Raw genomic sequence first — 20,028 nt, forward strand, 5'->3', positions numbered from 1 at the left:
CACTATACCATGCTCCAGGACGGACCATGTCTACACCTCTATACTATGCTCCAGGACGCGGCATGTCTACAATGCTATATTATGCTTAAGGACGGAGCATACCTACATTATGTCTAAATCACTATACTATGCCCCAGGACGGAGCATGTCTACACCACTATAGTATGCTCCAGGACGCGGCATGTCTACAATACTATATTATGCTTCAGGACGGAGCATACCTACATCATGTCTACATCATTATACTATGCCCCAGGACGGAGCATGTCTACACCACTATAGTATGCTCCAGGACGCGGCATGTCTTCACCAATATACTATGCTCTAGGACGTGGCATGTCTACACCACTATACTATGCTTCAGGACGGGGCATATCTACATCATTATACTATGTCCCAGGACGGAGCATACCTACACCACTCTAGTATGCTCCAAGACGTGGCATGTCTACATCACTATACTATGCTCCAGGACGGGGGCATGTCTACGTCACTTTACCGTGCTCCAGGACGCGGCATGTCTACATCACTATACTATGCTCCAGGACGGAGCATGTCTACACCACTATAGTATGTTACAGGACGGATTATGTCTACATCACTATACTATGTCTCAGGACGGAGCATGTGTACACCGCTATACTACCCCCAGGATGTGGCATGTCTACACCACTATATCATGCTCCAGGACGGAGCATGTCTACACCACAATACTATGCCCCAGGACGGAGGCATTTGCTCCAGGACTTGTCATGTCTACACCACCATAATATGCTCCAGGATGGGGAATGTCTACCCGCTATACTATGCTCCAAAACGGATCACATCTACACCACTATACTATGCTCCAGGATGGGGAATGTCTACCCACTACACTATGCTCCAGGACGGATCATGTTACACCACCATATTATGCTTCAGGATGAGGCTTGTCTACACCACTATACTATGCTCCAGGATAAGGAATATCTACCGACTATACTATGCTCCAAGGCGGATCACGCCTACACCACTATACCATGCTCCAGGATGGAGCATGTTTACACCACTATGCTATGCTCCAGGATAAGGAATATCTACCGACTATACTATGCTCCGAGGCAGATCACGCCTACACCACTATACCATGCTCCAGGATGGAGCATGTTTACACCACTATGCTATGCTCCAGGATAAGGAATATCTACCGACTATACTATGCTCCGAGGCAGATCACGCCTACACCACTATACCATGCTCCAGGATGGAGCATGTTTACACCACTATGCTATGCTCCAGGACGGAGCATGTCTACACCACCATACTATGCTCCAAGACGGAGCATGTCCACATCACTATACTATGCTCCAGGATAGGGAATGTCTACCTACTATACTATGCTCCAGGATGGAGCATGACTATACCACTTTACTATGCTCCAGGACGGAGCATATCTACACCACCATACTATGCTCCTTGACGGAGCATATCTACACCACTATACTATGCTTCAGGATGGGAAATGTCTACCTTCTATACTATGTTCCAGGACGGAGCATGTCTACACCACTACAGTATGCTCTAGGACATGTATACACCACTATACTATACTCCAGGACAGAGCATTTCTACACCACTATAGTATGGTCCAGGACGTGGCATGTCTACACCATTGTACTATGCTCCAGGATGTGGCATGTCTACCACCCTATACTATGCTCCAGGACGAGGCATGTCTGTCCACTATACTATGCTCCAGGAGCCTTCCACAACTATACTCTGCTCCAGGACGGAGCATGTCTACACCACTATACTATGCTCCAGGACGGAGCATGACTACCCACTATACAGTGCTCCAGAATGGGGCATGTCTACACCACTATGCTATGCTCCAGGGCGAGTTATGTCTACCCACTATATGTACTATGCTCCAGTACCCGGCCACCATTATACTCTGCTCCAGGAAGGAACATGTCTACACCACTATACTATGCTCCAGGGACGAAGCATGTCTAGTTCACTATACACGTTAAGAAAGCATGAATATGTCGGAGCAGGTGTTGCTTGAGACCTTGACTCTATAGGTTTCTCGTCAACTGCTGAATGCGTATAAGAAGGATATCAGTATCATGATAATGTTAAAGCCTTACAAGGATTAAGCAGCTGTTGACCATACACAGCTCTGGGCTTCGTGTGTTGGCGCACCAGCAAACACTCGCGTACATTATGACGGCCCTTTTGAGGAAGTCACATGAAGTCCGGATGACGTCCCTACCATTACCTCACTTCAATGTTCTCGCTACCAGAATCAGTCAGGCTTTATCTGGCTCTCAACCGTGGCTCATTCTGGTGTCAGTACGTATGTACAACAAGACCCGAGTTACCTCAGGCAATAAGATTAACTGAAGCGTTATCTCTCGTGTGAGTTGTGAAGACACAGGACAGCCGTGCCTGCCTTCACACACAAAATTTGTAGTATTGATGCGGCCATTTGTTTAGAATATTGATGTGTCTGCACAAAAGTCTGCTAACCCTAAGCCAGCCAAAGGTTCAGGAAAAGCTTTGATTTACACGTAGATTTTGTGCTGCTCATCATAGATAACGTCACATCATCAGATCTCTTGATTCGGATATTCAAGAAGAACTGGTTAACTCTTATATCCGAATAATTCTTCAGAAACCCAGACCAGTGTGGGTGCACTTTATCAGCTTACATCGAAAGGAGTGCAAGGACGAATATGGTAAATATCTTGTTCAATTTAGGGTTAGTTGGACGATTTTACTGGTAAGTTGATACTCTGTCAAATCGTAATTCACTTTCAAATATACATGTAGACATTGAAGATATTGCACACCAATAACAATAATGAAGGTTTTCCTTAGCATTCCTACAAAAAGGTTGTTGTAGGTGTGTAGCACATTTCCTTACTTTTACTGACTTGGTTATATTTACTAAAAGTCCTTTGATTAAGGCAAACAAATTTTTTCAAGATTTCACCCCGTACGAGAGGGTTGTAGGCTCTCACAGTCCAACCTACGCCCCCACCCCCATGTCTAACACTACAAGCTGTTTTATCCACCGAGATATAACAAAATGAAAAACGAATTTATTTATCAGATAGGTGTCAAACCCATTGTCTCATTCAAGTCTATCTTAGTGTCCCATAAATTTAGCTCCTTTTTCTATAGTACGTTCAAACTCCATCATAATTCCATTTTCTACATTTCTTTGCCTTGTCTGGTAAACTAGTGTAATGTTTGTCACAGATTACTATATGGCTTGTCACAGCCACATATGGTTTGTCACACATTCGTGTACGGTATGTGACTAGGTTCAGTTTAACTTTTAAAAGTCTTGGAACTAACTGATCCAGATTCTGTACATTCATGTTCCTTACGTTCGGTATGTTATTCTGATTTTGCGTATAACAACATAGGCCAGTATAATAATTACCAAAGAAAACATAAAGGCTTTACCACTTTAGTAAATATTACGGTTCAGGTGACAGTACGACATATAACATGGCACAGTTGTTGCTGGCTGGGCTGAAATTCCAATTTATCGGTCTCCCAAAAGCCATCCCCCTGCCAAGTACCTAAGTAAAATAGCTAATTTGGCCTTTAATTGCCAGACCCACGAAATTGGCTTTTTTTCTTCTCCAGAGATTTCTCTTTATGCTTCTCCAGACGGCCTTTTTTTATCATCGGTTGGCTGATTACATTTTTGTTGTTGATCTTGTCTCGAATTCTGAACATAATTTTGTTTTCATTTTTTTCTTTTTTTTTCTTTTTTTTTACAACGTTATATCTGATCTATTTGCGTAACATGAACTAAACCGAGATCACAGTTAAGATTTTTTCCTGTGCAAGTCTTATTCCTTCGTTATGAAAGAAAAAACTTTGGTAGGAATTCGTGATTGTAAATAAGATTGCTGTATCTTAAGTATTTCAACTCTGGTTGAGGTAGTGTGCGGTGAGAGAATCATGGAGAGTGTTTAGTGAAAAGAGGAGAGGCAGTGAAAGCCTTACACAATACAAAATGTGGCAGGACAGCTGGACTGGAAAGTATTGTAGTTGAATTATCTAGATAATGGGGTGACTGTGTTATTGATTGGTTAGTTGAGATTTTCATTGTGTGTGGATCATGGTGAGGTGCCAAAGAATTGGAGGGCTGCGTATATTAGTCCCACTGTGTAAAAGCAAGCGTATAAGTATAAGGTATAAATTTGTTGTGTACCTGATAAGTTGTATAGGAAGGTAGAGATTGAGAGGGTGCGGGTACTTACAGAGCATCAGACTTGAAAGGAACAGTGTGGTTTCAGAAGTGGAATAGGATGTCTGAGTCAAGTGTTTGCTTTAAAGGATGTGTGTGAGAAATACTTAGAGAAACAGAAGGATCTGTATGCGGTATTTGTGGATCTGGAGAAATAATAGTAAAGTGATATACCGTATATGCCTTGTGGGGGTGTTAAGAATTTATGGTGTGGGAGGAACACTGCTAGAGACAGAGAAGTTTTTACCAAGGATGTAGGGCATGTGTACGAGTAGGAAGAGAGAAGAGTAAGTAGTTCCCAGTGAAGGTCGATCTGCGTCATGTGCGTGTGATGTCACCAAGGCTGTTTAATTTGTTTATGGATGGGATTGTGAGGGAGGGAAATGCAAGAGTCTTGGCAAGAGGGGCGAATATGCAGTCTTCAGAGGATGAGTGGGGCCTGGAAGGTGAGTTAGCTGTTGTTTGCTGATGACATAACACTGGTGGCAGATTTGTGTGAGATATTGCAGAAGTTGATGACTGAGTTTGGAAGATTTTGTGAAGGGAGGAAGTTGAAAGTAAATTGATAAGAACAAGGGTAGGTGATAGGGCGAAGGTTCTGGGAGCATTGAGGAACATGTGGAAAAAGAGGTCGTTATCTGTGATGGCAAAAATGAGTATGTTTGAATGTATAGCAATCCCAACATTGTTGTAGAGATGCGAGGTTACATACGAGGAAGTGCGGAGGTGGGCGCTGGAAATGAAATTATTTGAGGACAATATGTAGTGTGAGGTGGTTTGATCGAGCAATAAAGAGATAAGAAAGGGGTATAGTAATAGAAGTAGTGTAGTTTAGAGAGCAGTAGAGGGTGTATTGAAATGGTTTGGTCACATGGAGAAAATGAGTGAGGAAAGATTGGGCAAAGAGAACATATGTGTCAGAGGTGGAAGAAACAAAGAAATTTGCTATCTGTAACAGTCGAGGCTTCGTTGGAGATGGATCGAGTGTGGTGTTATTTGAAGATAGCCATTCTATCATCTCAGATTTCCTATGGCGGCTTCTTAAAACTCTGTTTCCAATTTTTGTGAGATGTGGGGCATCATCATTGTCATTAAAAACCTTGGATCGAGCACATAGGCTCGAAACCTGGTTATGGAAGTCGGTTGACAGTCAAACCAGTTGTTCATGCACCCTTACGGGTTCATCAATAAAATGAGTACCTGCTTTAGTTTAGGATATGTATATATATATATATATATATATATATATATATATATATATATATATATATATATATATATATATATATATATATATATATATATATATATATATATTTTTTTTTTTTTTTTTTGCTTTGTCGCTGTCTCCCGCGTTTGCGAGGTAGCGCAAGGAAACAGACGAAAGAAATGGCCCAACCCACCCCCATACACATGTATATACATACGTCCACACACGCAAATAAACATACCCACACAGCTTTCCATGGTTTACCCCAGACGCTTCACATGCCCTGATTCAATCCACTGACAGCACGTCAACCCCGGTATACCACATCGCTCCAATTCACTCTATTCCTTGCCCTCCTTTCGCCCTCCTGCATGTTCAGGCCCAGATCACACAAAATCTTTTTCACTCCATCTTTCCACCTCCAATTTGGTCTCCCTCTTCTCCTCGTTCCCTCCACCTCCGACACATATATCCTCTTGGTCAATCTTTCCTCACTCATTCTCTCCATGTGCCCAAACCATTTCAAAACACCCTCTTCTGCTCTCTCAACCACGCTCTTTTTATTTCCACACATCTCTCTTACCCTTACGTTACTTACTCGATCAAACCACCTCACACCACACATTGTCCTCAAACATCTCATTTCCAGCACATCCATCCTCCTGCGCACAACTCTATCCATAACCCACGCCTCGCAACCATACAACATTGTTGGAACTACTATTCCTTCAAACATACCCATTTTTGCTTTCCGAGATAATGTTCTCGACTTCCACACATTCTTCAAGGCCCCCAGAATTTTCGCCCCCTCCCCCACCCTATGATCCACTTCCGCTTCCATGGTTCCATCCGCTGCCAGATCCACTCAAAGATATCTTAAACACTTCACTTCCTCCAGTTTTTCTCCATTCAAACTCACCACCCAATTGATTTGACCCTCAACCCTACTGTACCTAATAACCTTGCTCTTACTCACATTTACTCTTAACTTTCTTCTTTCACACACTTTACCAAACTCAGTCACCAGCTTCTGCAGTTTCTCACATGAATCAGCCACCAGCGCTGTATCATCAGCGAACAACAACTGACTCACTTCCCAAGCTCTCTCATCCCCAACAGACTTCATACTTGCCCCTCTTTCCAAAACTCTTGCATTCACCTCCCTAACAACCCCATCCATAAACAAATTAAACAACCATGGAGACATCACACACCCCTGCCGCAAACCTACATTCACTGAGAACCAAACACTTTCCTCTCTTCCTACACGTACACATGCCTTACATCCTCGATAAAAACTATATATATATATATATATATATATATATATATATATATATATATATATATATATATATATATATATATATATATATATATATTCCTGGTAAATTGTATGGGAGGGTATTGATTGAGAGGGTGAAGGCATGTACAGAGCATCAGATTGGGGAAGAGCAGGGTGGTTTCAGAAGTGGTAGAGGATGTGTGGATCAGGTGTTTGCTTTGAAGAATGTATGTGAGAAATACTTAGAAAAGCAAATGGATTTGTATGTAGCATTTATGGATCAGGAGAAGGCATATGATAGAGTTGATAGAGATGCTCTGTGGAAGGTATCAAGAATATATGGTGTGGGAGGCAAGTTGTTAGAAGCAGTGAAAAGTTTTTATCGAGGATGTAAGGCATGTGTACGTGTAGAAAGAGAGGAAAGTGATTGGTTCTCAGTGAATGTAGGTTTGCGGCAGGGGTGTGTGATGTCTCCATGGTTGTTTAATTTGTTTATGGATGGGGTTGTTAGGGAGGTGAATGCAAGAGTTTTGGAAAGAGTGGCAAGTATGAAGTCTATTGGGGATGAGAGAGCTTGGGAAGTGAGTCAGTTGTTGTTCGCTGATGATACAGCGCTGGTGGCTGATTCATGTGAGAAACTGCAGAAGCTGGTGGCTGATTCATGTGAGAAACTGCAGAAGCTGGTGACTGAGTTTGGTAAAGTATGTGAAAGAAGAAAGTTAAGAGTAAATGTGAATAAGAGCAAGGTTATTAGGTACAGTAGGGTTGAGGGTCAAGTCAATTGGGAGGTGAGTTTGAATGGAGAAAAACTGGAGGAAGTGAAGTGTTTTAAATATCTGGGAGTGGATCTGGCAGCGGATGGAACCATGGAAGCGGAAGTGGATCATAGGTTGGGGGAGGGGGTGAAAATTCTGGGAGCCTTGAAGAATGTGTGGAAGTCGAGAACATTATCTCGGAAAGCAAAAATGGGTATGTTTGAAGGAATAGTGGTTCCAACAATGTTGTATGGTTGCGAGGCGTGGACTATGGATAGTTGTGCGCAGGAGGATGGATGTGCTGGAAATGAGATGTTTGAGGACAATGTGTGGTGTGATTTGGTTTGATCGAGTAAGTAACGAAAGGGTAAGAGAGATGTGTGGAAATAAAAAGAGCGTGGTTGAGAGAGCAGAAAAGGGTGTTTTGAAATGGTTTGGGCACATGGAGAGAATGAGTGAGGAAAGATTGACCAAGAGGATATATGTGTCGGAGGTGGAGGGAACGAGGAGAAAAGGGAGACCAAATTAGAGGTGGAAAGATGGAGTGAAAAAGATTTTGTGTGATCGGGGCCTGAACATGCAGGAGGGTGAAAGGAGGGCAAGGAATAGAGTGAATTGGAGCGATGTGGTATACCGGGGTTGACGTGCTGTCAGTGGATTGAATCAAGGCATGTGAAGCGTCTGGGGTAAACCATGGAAAGCTGTGTCGGTATGTATATTTGCGTGTGTGGACGTATGTATATACATATGTATGGGGGTGGGTTGGGCCATTTCTTTCGTCTGTTTCCTTGCGCTACCTCGCAAACGCGGGAGACAGCGGCACAGCAAAAAAAAAAAAAAAAAAAACTATATATATATATATATACATATATATATTTTTTTTTTTTTTTTTTATATTTTCTCGCTGTCTCCCGCGTTTGCGAGGTAGCGCAAGGAAACAGACGAAAGAAATGGCCCAACCCCCCCCCCCCCCATACACATGTATATACATACGTCCACACACGCAAATATACATACCTACACAGCTTTCCATGGTTTACCCAGACGCTTCACATGCCTTGATTCAATCCACTGACAGCACGTCAGCCCCGGTATACCACATCGCTCCAATTCACTCTATTCCTTGCCCTCCTTTCACCCTCCTGCATGTTCAGGCCCCGATCACACAAAATCTTTTTCACTCCATCTTTCCACCTCCAATTTGGTCTCCCTCTTCTCCTTGTTCCCTCCACCTCCGACACATATATCCTCTTGGTCAATCTTTCCTCACTCATCCTCTCCATGTGCCCAAACCACTTCAAAACACCCTCTTCTGCTCTCTCAACCACGCTCTTTTTATTTCCACACATCTCTCTTACCCTTACGTTACTCACTCGATCAAACCACCTCACACCACATATTGTCCTCAAACATCTCATTTCCAGCACATCCATCCTCCTGCGCACAACTCTATCCATAGCCCACGCCTCGCAACCATACAACATTGTTGGAACCACTATTCCTTCAAACATACTCATTTTTGCTTTCCGAGATAATGTTCTCGACTTCCACACATTCTTCAAGGCCCCCAGATTTTTCGCCCCCTCCCCCACCTTATGATCCACTTCCGCTTCCATGGTTCCATCCGCTGCCAGATCCACTCCCAGATATCTAAAACACTTAACTTCCTCGAGTTTTTCTCCATTCAAACTCACCTCCCAATTGACTTGACCCTCAACCCTACTGTACCTAATAACCTTGCTCTTATTCACATTTACTCTTAACTTTCTTCTTCCACACACTTTACCAAACTCAGTCACCAGCTTCTGCAGTTTCACACATGAATCAGCCACCAGCGCTGTGTCATCAGCGAACAACAACTGACTCACTTCCCAAGCTCTCTCTTCCCCAACAGACTTCATACTTGCCCCTCTTTCCAAAACTCTTGCATTTACCTCCCTAACAACCCCATCCATAAACAAATTAAACAACCATGGAGACATCACACACCCCTGCCGCAAACCTACATTCACTGAGAACCAATCACTTTCCTCTCTTCCTACACGTACACATGCCTTACATCCTCGATAAAAACTTTTCACTGCTTCTAACAACTTTCCTCCCAGACCATATATTCTTAATACCTTCCACAGAGCATCTCTATCAACTCTATCATATGCCTTCTCCAGATCCATGAATGCTACATACAAATCCATTTGCTTTTCTAAGTATTTCTCACATACATTCTTGAAAGCAAACACCTGATCCACACATCCTCTACCACTTCTGAAACCACACTGCTCTTCCCCAATCTGATGCTCTGTACATGCCTTCACCCTCTCAATTAATACCCTCCCATATAATTTACCAGGAATACTCAACAAACTTATACCTCTGTAATTTGAGCACTCACTCTTATCCCCTTTGCCTTTGTACAATGGCACTATGCACGAATTCCGCCAATCCTCAGGCACCTCACCATGAGTCATACATACATTAAATAACCTTACCAACCAGTCAACAATACAGTCACCCCCTTTTTTAATAAATTCCACTGCAATACCATCCAAACCTGCTGCCTTGCCGGCTTTCATCTTCCGCAAAGTTTTCACTACCTCTTCTCTGTTTACCAAATCATTTTCCCTAACCCTCTCACTTTGCACACCACCTCGACCAAAACACCCTATATCTGCCACTCTATCATCAAACACATTCAACAAACCTTCGAAATACTCACTCCATCTCCTTCTCACATCACCACTACTTGTTATCACCTCCCCATTTGCGCCCTTCACTGAAGTTCCCATTTGCTCCCTTGTCTTACGCACTTTATTTACCTCCTTCCAGAACATCTTTTTATTCTCCCTAAAATTTAATGATACTCTCTCACCCCATCTCTCATTTGCCCTTTTTTTCACCTCTTGCACCTTTCTCTTGACCTCCTGTCTCTTTCTTTTATACATCTCCCACTCAATTGCATTTTTTCCCTGCAAAAATCGTCCAAATGCCTCTCTCTTCTCTTTCACTAATACTCTTACTTCTTCATCCCACCACTCACTACCCTTTCTAATCAACCCACCTCCCACTCTTCTCATGCCACAAGCATCTTTTGCGCAATCCATCACTGATTCCCTAAATACATCCCATTCCTCCCCCACTCCCCTTACTTCCATTGTTCTCACCTTTTTCCATTCTGTACTCAGTCTCTCCTGGTACTTCCTCACACAGGTCTCCTTCTCAAGCTCACTTACTCTCACCACCCTCTTCACCCAAACATTCACTCTTCTTTTCTGAAAATCACTCTTGAAGTAGAACCTTCAGATACAATTGAAAATGTGAAGGAAAATAGTGAAATTGGAGAAAAATGTAGCTTAGACATTGAAGCCTATTGATACAGTGGTTAAATTGATGAGAACTGCTATTGACGTTTGTGTAAATGAATTATACATTTCCTTTTTTCCATAGCCAGAGGTTGAACCATTATGTGACATTCATTTTTTTCATTCATTTCAAGCTAGAAGTTTCAGTTTCCTAAATTGTTTCTTACATTTTTCATATGTATATATATGTATGTGTGTGTCTGTGTATGTGCGTATGTATATGTATGTGTGTGTATGTGTATATGTATATATATATGTATATTATCCCTGGGGATAGGGGTGAAAGAATACTTCCCACGTATTCCTCGCGTGTCGTAGAAAGCGACTAGAGGGGACGGGAGCGGGGGGCCAGAAATCCTCCCCTCCTTGTATTAACTTTCTAAAATGGGAAACAGAAGAAGGAGTCATGCGGGGAGTACTCATCCTCCTCGAAGGCTCAGAGTGGGGTGCCTAAATGTGTGTGGATGTAACCAAGATGTGAAAAAAGGAGAGATAGGTAGTATGTTTGAGGAAAGGAACCTGGATGTTTTGGCTCTGAGTGAAACGAAGCTCAAGGGTAAAGGGGAAGAGTGGTTTGGGAATGTCTTGGGAGTAAAGTCAGGGGTTAGTGAGAGGAAAAGAGCAAGGCAAGGAGTAGCAATACTCCTGAAACAGGAGTTGTGGGAGTATGTGATAGAGTGTAAGAAAGTAAATTCTCGATTAATATGGGTAAAACTGAAAGTTGATGGAGAGAGGTGGGTGATTATTGGTGCTTATGCACCTGGGCATGAGAAGAAAGATCAAGAGAGGCAAGTGTTTTGGGAGCAGCTGAATGAGTGTGTTAGTGGTTTTGTTGCACGAGACCGGGTTATAGTGATGGGTGATTTGAATGCAAAGGTGAGTAATGTGGCAGTTGAGGGAATAATTGGTATACATGGGGTGTTCAGTGTTGTAAATGGAAATGGTGAAGAGCTTGTAGATTTATGTGCTGAAAAAGGACTGATGATTGGGAATACCTGGTTTAAAAAGCGAGATATACATAAGTATACTTATGTAAGTACGAGAGATGGCCAGAGAGCGTTATTGGATTAAGTGTTAATTGACAGGCGTGCGAAAGAGAGAATTTTGGATGTTAATGTGCTGAGAGGTGCAACTGGAGGGATGTCTGATCATTATCTTGTGGAGGCTAAGGTGAAGATTTGTATATATATATATATATATATATATATATATATATATATATATATATATATATATATATATATATATATATATATATATATATATATATATATATTAGCGAGGTAGCGCAAGGAAACAGACGAAAGAGTGGCCCAGCCCACCCACATACAGATGCATATACATACACGTCCACACACACAAATATACATACATATACATCTCAATGTACACATATATATACAGACACAGACATATACATATATACACATGTACATAATTCATACTGTCTTCCTTTATTCATTCCTATCGCCACCTCGCCACACATGGAATACCATCCCCCTCCCCCCTCATGTGTGCGAGGTAGCGCTAGGAAAAGACAACAAAGGCCCCATTCGTTCACACACAGTCTCTAGCTGTCATGTAATAATGCACCGAAACCACAGCTCCCTTTCCACATCCAGGCCCCACAGAATTTTCCATGGTCTACACCAGATGCTTCACAAGCCCTGGTTCAATCCATTGCCAGCACGTCGACCCCGGTATACCACATCGTTCCAATTCACTCTATTCCTTACACGCCTTTCACCCTCCTGCATGTTCAGGCCCCGATCACTCAAAATCTTTCTCACTCCATCTTTCCACCTCCAATTTGGTCTCCCACTTATCGTTTCCTCCACCTCTGACACATATATCCTCTTGGTCAATCTTTCCTCACTCATCCTGTCCATGTGACCAAACCATTTCAAAATACCCTCCTCTGCTCTCTCAACCGCACTCTTTTTATTTCCACACATCTCTCTTACCCTTACATTACTTACGCGATCAAACCACCTCACACCACGTATTGTCCTCAAACATCTCATTTCCGGCACATCCACCCTCCTGCGCACAACTCTATCCATAGCCCACGCCTCGCAGCCATACAACATTGTTGGAACCACTCTTCCTTCAAACATACCCATTTTTGCTTTCCGAGATAATGTTCTCGACTTCCAAACATTCTTCAAGGCTCCCAGAATTCTCGCCCCCTCCCCCACCTTATGATTCACTTCCGCTGCCATGGTTCCATCTGCTGCCAGATCCACTCCCAGATATCTAAAACACTTTACTTCCTCCAGTTTTTCTCCATTCAAACTTACCTCAAAATTGACTTGACCCTCAACCCTACTGTACCTAATAACTTTGCTCTTATTCACATTTACTCTTAACTTTCTTCTTTCACACACTTTACCAAACTCAGTCACCAGCTTCTGCAGTTTCTCACATGAACCAGCGCTGCACCAGCGTTGTATCATCAGCGAACAACAGCTGACTCACTTCCCAAGCTCTCTCATCCACAACAGACTGCATACTTGCCCCTCTTTCCAAAACTATTGCATTCACCTCCCTAATAACCCCATCCATAAACAACTTAAACCACCATGGAGACATCACACACCCCTGCCGCAAACCTACATTCACTGAGAACCAATCACTTTCCTCTCTTCCTACACGTACACATGCCTTACATCCTCGATAAAAACTTTTCACTGCTTCTAACAACTTGCCTCCCACACCATATATTCTTAATACCTTACACAGAGCATCTCTATCAACTCTATCATATGCCTTCTCCAGATCCATAAATGCTACATACAAATCCATTTGCTTTTCTAAGCATTTCTCACATACATTCTTGAAGGCAAACACCTGATCCACACAGCTTCTACCACTTCTGAAACCACACTGCTCTTCCCCAATCTGATAATCTGTACATGCCTTCACCCTCTCAATCAATACCCTCCCATACAATTTACCAGGAATACTCAATAAAGTTATACCACTGTAATTTGAGCACTCACTCTTATCCCCTTGGCCTTTGTATAATGGCACTATGCAAACATTCCGCCAATCCTCAGGCACCTCACCATGAATCATACATACATTAAATAACCTTACCAACCAGTCAACAATACAGTCATCCCTTTTTTGATAAATTCCACTGCAATACCATCCAAACCTGCTGCCTTGCCGGCTTTCATCTTCCGCAAAGCTTTTACTACCTCTTCTCTGTTTACCAAATCATTTTCCCTAACCCTCGCACTTTGCACACCACCTCGACCAAAACACTCTATATCGGCCACTCTATCATCAAACACATTCAACAAATCTTCAAAATACTCACTCCATCTCCTTCTCACATCACCACTACTTGTTATCACATCCCCATTAGCCCCCTTCACTGAAGTTCCCATTTGCTCCCTTGTCTTACGCACTTTATATACCTCCTTTCAAAACATCTTTTTATTCTCCCTAAAATTTAATTATACTCTCTCACCCCAACTCTCATTTGCCCTCTTTTTCACCTCTTGCACCTTTCTTTTATAAATCTCCCACTCATTTGCATTGTTTCCCTGCAAAAATCGTCCAAATGCCTCTCTCTTCTCTTTAACTAGTAATCTTACTTCTTCATCCCACCACTCAATACCCTTTCTAATCAACCCACATCCCACGCTTCTCATGCCACAAGCATCTTTTGATGGAGAGAGATTGGTGATTATTGGTGCATATGCACCTGGGCATGAAAAGAAAGATCATGAGAGGAAAGTGTTTTGGGAGTAGCTGAATGAGCGTGTTAGTGGTTTTGATGCACAAGACCGGGTTATAGTGATGGGTGATTTGAATGCAAAGGTGAGTAATGTGGCAGTTGAGGGAATAATTGGTGTACGTGGGGTGTTCAGTGTTGTAAATGGAAATGGTGAAGAGCTTGTAGATTAATGTGCTGAAAAAGTATTGGTGATTGGGAATACCTAGTTTAAAAAGCGAGATATACATAAGTATACGTATGTAAGTAGGAGAGATGGCCAGAGAGCGTTACTGGATTACGTGTTAATTGATAGGCGCGCGAAAGAGAGACTTTTGGATGTTAATGTGCTGAGAGGTGCAACTGGAGGGTTGTCTGATCATTATCTTGTGGAGGGTAAGGTGAAGATTTGTAGGGGTTTTCAGAAAAGAAGAGAGAATGTTGGGGTGAAGAGAGTAGTGAGAGTAAGTGAGCTTGGGAAGGAGACTTGTGTGAGGAAGTACCAGGAGAGACTGAGTACAGAATGGAAAAAGGTGAGAACAAAGGAGGTAAGGAGAGTGAGGGAGCAATGGGATGTATTTAGGGAAGCAGTGATATATATATATATATATATATATATATATATATATATATATATATATGTATATATAAGGCATATGTATATATAAGGCATGTACAGAGCATCAGATTGGGGAAGAGCAGTGCGGTTTCAGAAGTGGTAGAGGATGTGTGGATCAGGTGTTTGCTTTGAAGAATGTATGTGAGAAATACTTAGAAAAGCAAATGGATTTGTATGTAGCATTTATGGATCTGGAGAAGGCATATGATAGAGTTGATAGAGATGCTCTGTGGAAGGTATTAAGAATATATGGTGTGGGAGGCAAGTTGTTAGAAGCAGTGAAAAGTTTTTATCGAGGATGTAAGGCATGTGTACGTGTAGGAAGAGAGGAAAGTGATTGGTTCTCAGTGAATGTAGGTTTGCGGCAGGGGTGTGTGATGTCTCCATGGTTGTTTAATTTGTTTATGGATGGGGTTGTAAAGGAGGTGAATGCAAGAGTCCTGGAAAGAGGGGCAAGTATGAAGTCTGTTGGGGATGAGAGAGCTTGGGAAGTGAGTCAATTGTTGTTCGCTGATGATACAGCGCTGGTGGCTGATTCATGTGAGAAACTGCAGAAGCTGGTGACTGAGTTTGGTAAAGTGTGTGGAAGAAGAAAGTTGAGAGTAAATGTGAATAAGAGCAAGGTTATTAGGTACAGTAGGGGTGAGGGTCAAGTCAATTGGGAGGTGAGTTTGAATGGAGAAAAACTGGAGGAAGTGAAGTGTTTTAGATATCTGGGAGTGGATCTGTCAGCGGATGGAACCATGGAAGCGGAAGTGGATCATAGGGTGGGGGAGGGGGCGAAAATTTTGGGAGCCTTGAAAAATGTGTGGAAGTCGAGAACATTATCTCGGAAAGCAAAAATGGGTATGTTTGAGGGAATAGTGGTTCCAACAATGCTGTATGGTTGCGAGGCGTGGGCTATGGATAGAGATGTGCGCAGGAGGATGGATGTGCTGGAAATGAGATGTTTGAGGACAATGTGTGGTGTGAGGTGGTTTGATCGAGTAAGTAACGTAAGGGTAAGAGAGATGTGTGGAAATAAAAAGAGCGTGGTCGAGAGAGCAGAAGAGGGTGTTTTGAAATGGTTTGGGCACATGGAGAGAATGAGTGAGGAGAGATTGACCAAGAGGATATATGTGTCGGAGGTGGAGGGAACGAGGAGAAGAGGGAGACCAAATTGGAGGTGGAAAGATGGAGTGAAAAAGATTTTGTGTGATCGGGGCCTGAACATGCAGGAGGGTGAAAGGAGGGCAAGAAATAGAGTAAATTGGAGTCATGTGGTATACAGGGGTTGACGTGCTGTCAGTGGATTGAAGCAAGGCATGTGAAGCGTCTGGGGTAAACCATGGAAAGCTGTGTAGGTATGTATATTTGCGTGTCTGGACGTGTGTATGTACATGTGTATGGGGGGGGGGGGTTGGGCCATTTCTTTCGTCTGTTTCCTTGCGCTACCTCGCAAATGCGGGAGACAGCGACAAAGTATAAAAAAAAAAAAAAAAAAAAAAAATATATATATATATATATATATATATATATCTATATATATATATATATATATATATATATATATATATATATATATATATATATATATATATATATATATATATATATATATATATATATATATATATATATATATATATATATATCCTTCTCACATCACCACTACTTGTTATCACCTCCCCATTAGCGCCCTTCACTGAAGTTCCCATTTGCTCCCTTGTCTTACGCACTTTATTTACCTCCTTAAAGAACATCTTTTTATTCTCCCTAAAATTTAATGATACACTCTCACCCCAACTCTCATTTGCACTCTTTTTCACCTCTTGCACCTTTCTCTTGACCTCCTGTCTCTTTCTTTTATACATCTCCTACTCAATTGCATTTTTTCCTTGCAAAAATCGTCCAAATGCCTCTCTCTTCTCTTTCACTAATAATCTTACCTCTTCATCCCACCACTCACTACCCTTTCTAATCAACCCACCTCCCACGCTTCTCATGCCAGAAGCATCTTTTGCGCAATCCATCTCTGATTCCCTAAATACATCCCATTCCTCCCCCACTCCCCTTACTTCCATTGTTCTCACATTTTTCCATTCTGTACTCAGTCTCTCCTGGTACTTCCTCACACAAGTCTCCTTCCCAAGCTCACTTACTCTCACCACCCTCTTCACCCCAACATTCCTTTTTCTTTTCTGAAAACCCCTAAAATCTTCACCTTACCCTCCACAAGATAATAATCAGACATCCCTCCAGTTGCACCTCTCAGCACATTAACATCCAAAAGTCTCTCTTTCGCGCGCCTGTCAATTAACATGTAATCCAATAATGCTCTCTGGCCATCTCTCCTATTTACATACGTATACTTATTTATATCTCGCTTTTTAAACCAGATATTCCCAATCACCAGTCCTTTTTCAGCACATAAATCTACAAGCTCTTCACCATTTCCATTTACAACACTGAACACCCCATGTATACCAATTATTCCCCCAACTGCCACATTACTCACTTTTGCATTCAAATCACCCATCACTATAACCCGGTCTCGTGCATCAAAACCACTAACACACTCATTCAGCTACTCCCAAAACACTTGCCTCTCATGATCTTTCTTCTCATGCCCAGGTGCATATGCACCAATAATCACACATCTCTCTCCATCAAATTTCAGTTTTACCCATATTAATGGAGAATTTACTTTCTTACATTCTATCACATACTCCTACAACTCTTGTTTCAGGAGTACTGCTACTCCTTCCCTTGCTCTTGTCCTCTCACTAACCCCTGACTTTACTCCCAAGACATTCCCAAACCACTCTTCCCCTTTACCCTTGAGCTTCGTTTCACTCAGAGCCAAAACATCCAGGTTCCTTTCCTCAAACATACCACCTATCTCTCCTTTTTTCACATCTTGGTTACATCCACACACATTTAGACACCCTAATTTGAGTCTACGAGGAGGATGAGCACTCCCCGCGTGACTCCTTCTGTTTCCCATTTTTAGAAAGTAAAAATACAAGGAGGGGAGGATTTCTGGCCCCCGCTCCCGTCCCCTCTAGTCACCTTCTACGACACGTGAGGAATGCGTGGGAAGTATTCTTTCACACCTATCCCGAGGGATAATATGGGGGTGAGTATTTTGAAGATTTGTTGAATGTGTTTGATGATAGAGTGGCAGATATAGGGTATTTTGGTCGAGGTGGTGTGCAAAGTGAGAGGGTTGGGGAAAATGATTTGGTAAACAGAGAAGAGGTAGTAAAAGCTTTGCGGAAGATGAAAGCCGGCAAGGCAGCAGGCTTGGATGGTATTGCAGTGGAATCTATCAAAAAAGGGGGTGACTGTATTGTTGACTGGTTGGTAAGGTTATTTAATGTATGTATGACTCATGGTGATGTGCCTGAGGATTGGCGGAATGCGTGCATAGTGCCATTGTACAAAGGCAAAGGGGATAAGAGTGAGTTCTCAATTTACAGAGGCATAAGTTTGTTGAGTATTCCTGGTAAAGTATATGGGAGGGTATTGATTGAGAGGGTGAAGGCATGTACAGAGCATCAGATTGGGGAAGAGCAGTGTGGTTTCAGAAGTGGTTGAGGATGTGTGGATCAGGTGTTTGCTTTGAAGAATGCATTTGAGAAATACTTAGAAAAGAAAATGGATTTGTATGTAGCATTTATGGATCTGGAGAAGGCATATGATAGAGTTGATAGAGATGCTCTGTGGAAGGTATTAAGAATATATGGTGTGGGAGGCAAGTTGTTAGAAGCAGTGAAAAGTTTTTATCGAGGATGTAAGGCATGTGTACGTGTAGGAAGAGAGGAAAGTGATTGGTTCTCAGTGAATGTAGGTTTGCGGCAGGGGTGTGTGATGTCTCCATGGTTGTTTAATTTGTTTATGGATGGGGTTGTTAGGGAGGTGAATGCAAGAGTTTTGGAAAGAGGGGCAAGTATGAAGTCTGTTGTGGATGAGAGAGCTTGGGAAGTGAGTCAGTTGTTGTTCGCTGATGATACAACGCTGGTGGCTGATTCATGTGAGAAACTGCAGAAGCTAGTGACTGAGTTTGGTAAAGTGTGTGAAAGAAGAAAGTTAAGAGTAAATGTGAATAAGAGCAAAGTTATTAGGTACAGTAGGGTTGAGGGTCAAGTCAATTTTGAGGTAAGTTTGAATGGAGAAAAACTGGAGGAAGTAAAGTGTTTTAGATATCCGGGAGTGGATCTGGCACCGGATGGAACCATGGAAGAGGAAGTGAATCATAGGGTGGGGGAGGGGGCGAAAATCCTGGGAGCCTTGAAGAATGTGTGGAAGTCGAGAACATTATCTCGGAAAGCAAAAATGTGTATGTTTGAAGGAATAGTGGTTCCAACAATGTTGTATGGTTGCGAGGCGTGGGCTATAGATAGAGTTGTGCACAGGAGGGTCGATGTGCTGGAAATGAGATGTCTGAGGACATTTTGTGGTGTGAGGTAGTTTGATCTAGTAAGTAATGTAAGGGTAAGAGAGATGTGTGGAAATAAATAGAGCGTGGTTGAGAGAGCAGAAGAGGGTGTTTTCAAATGGTTTGGGCACATGGAGAGAATGAGTGAAAAAAGATTGTCCAAGAGGATATATGTTTCAGAGGTGGAGGAAACGAGAAGAAGTGGGAGACCAAATTGGAGGTGGAAAGATGGAGTGAAAAAAATTTTGAGTGATCGGGGACTGAATATGCAGGAGGGTGAAAGGCGTGCAAGGAATAGAGTGAAATGGATCAATGTGGTATACCGGGGTTGACGTGCTGTCAGTGGATTGAATCAGGGCATGTGAAGCGTCTGGGGTAAACCATGGAAAGTTGTGTGGGGCCTG

Source organism: Panulirus ornatus, chromosome 19, assembly GCF_036320965.1.
Source record: "Panulirus ornatus isolate Po-2019 chromosome 19, ASM3632096v1, whole genome shotgun sequence".
Taxonomy (NCBI): domain Eukaryota; kingdom Metazoa; phylum Arthropoda; class Malacostraca; order Decapoda; family Palinuridae; genus Panulirus; species Panulirus ornatus.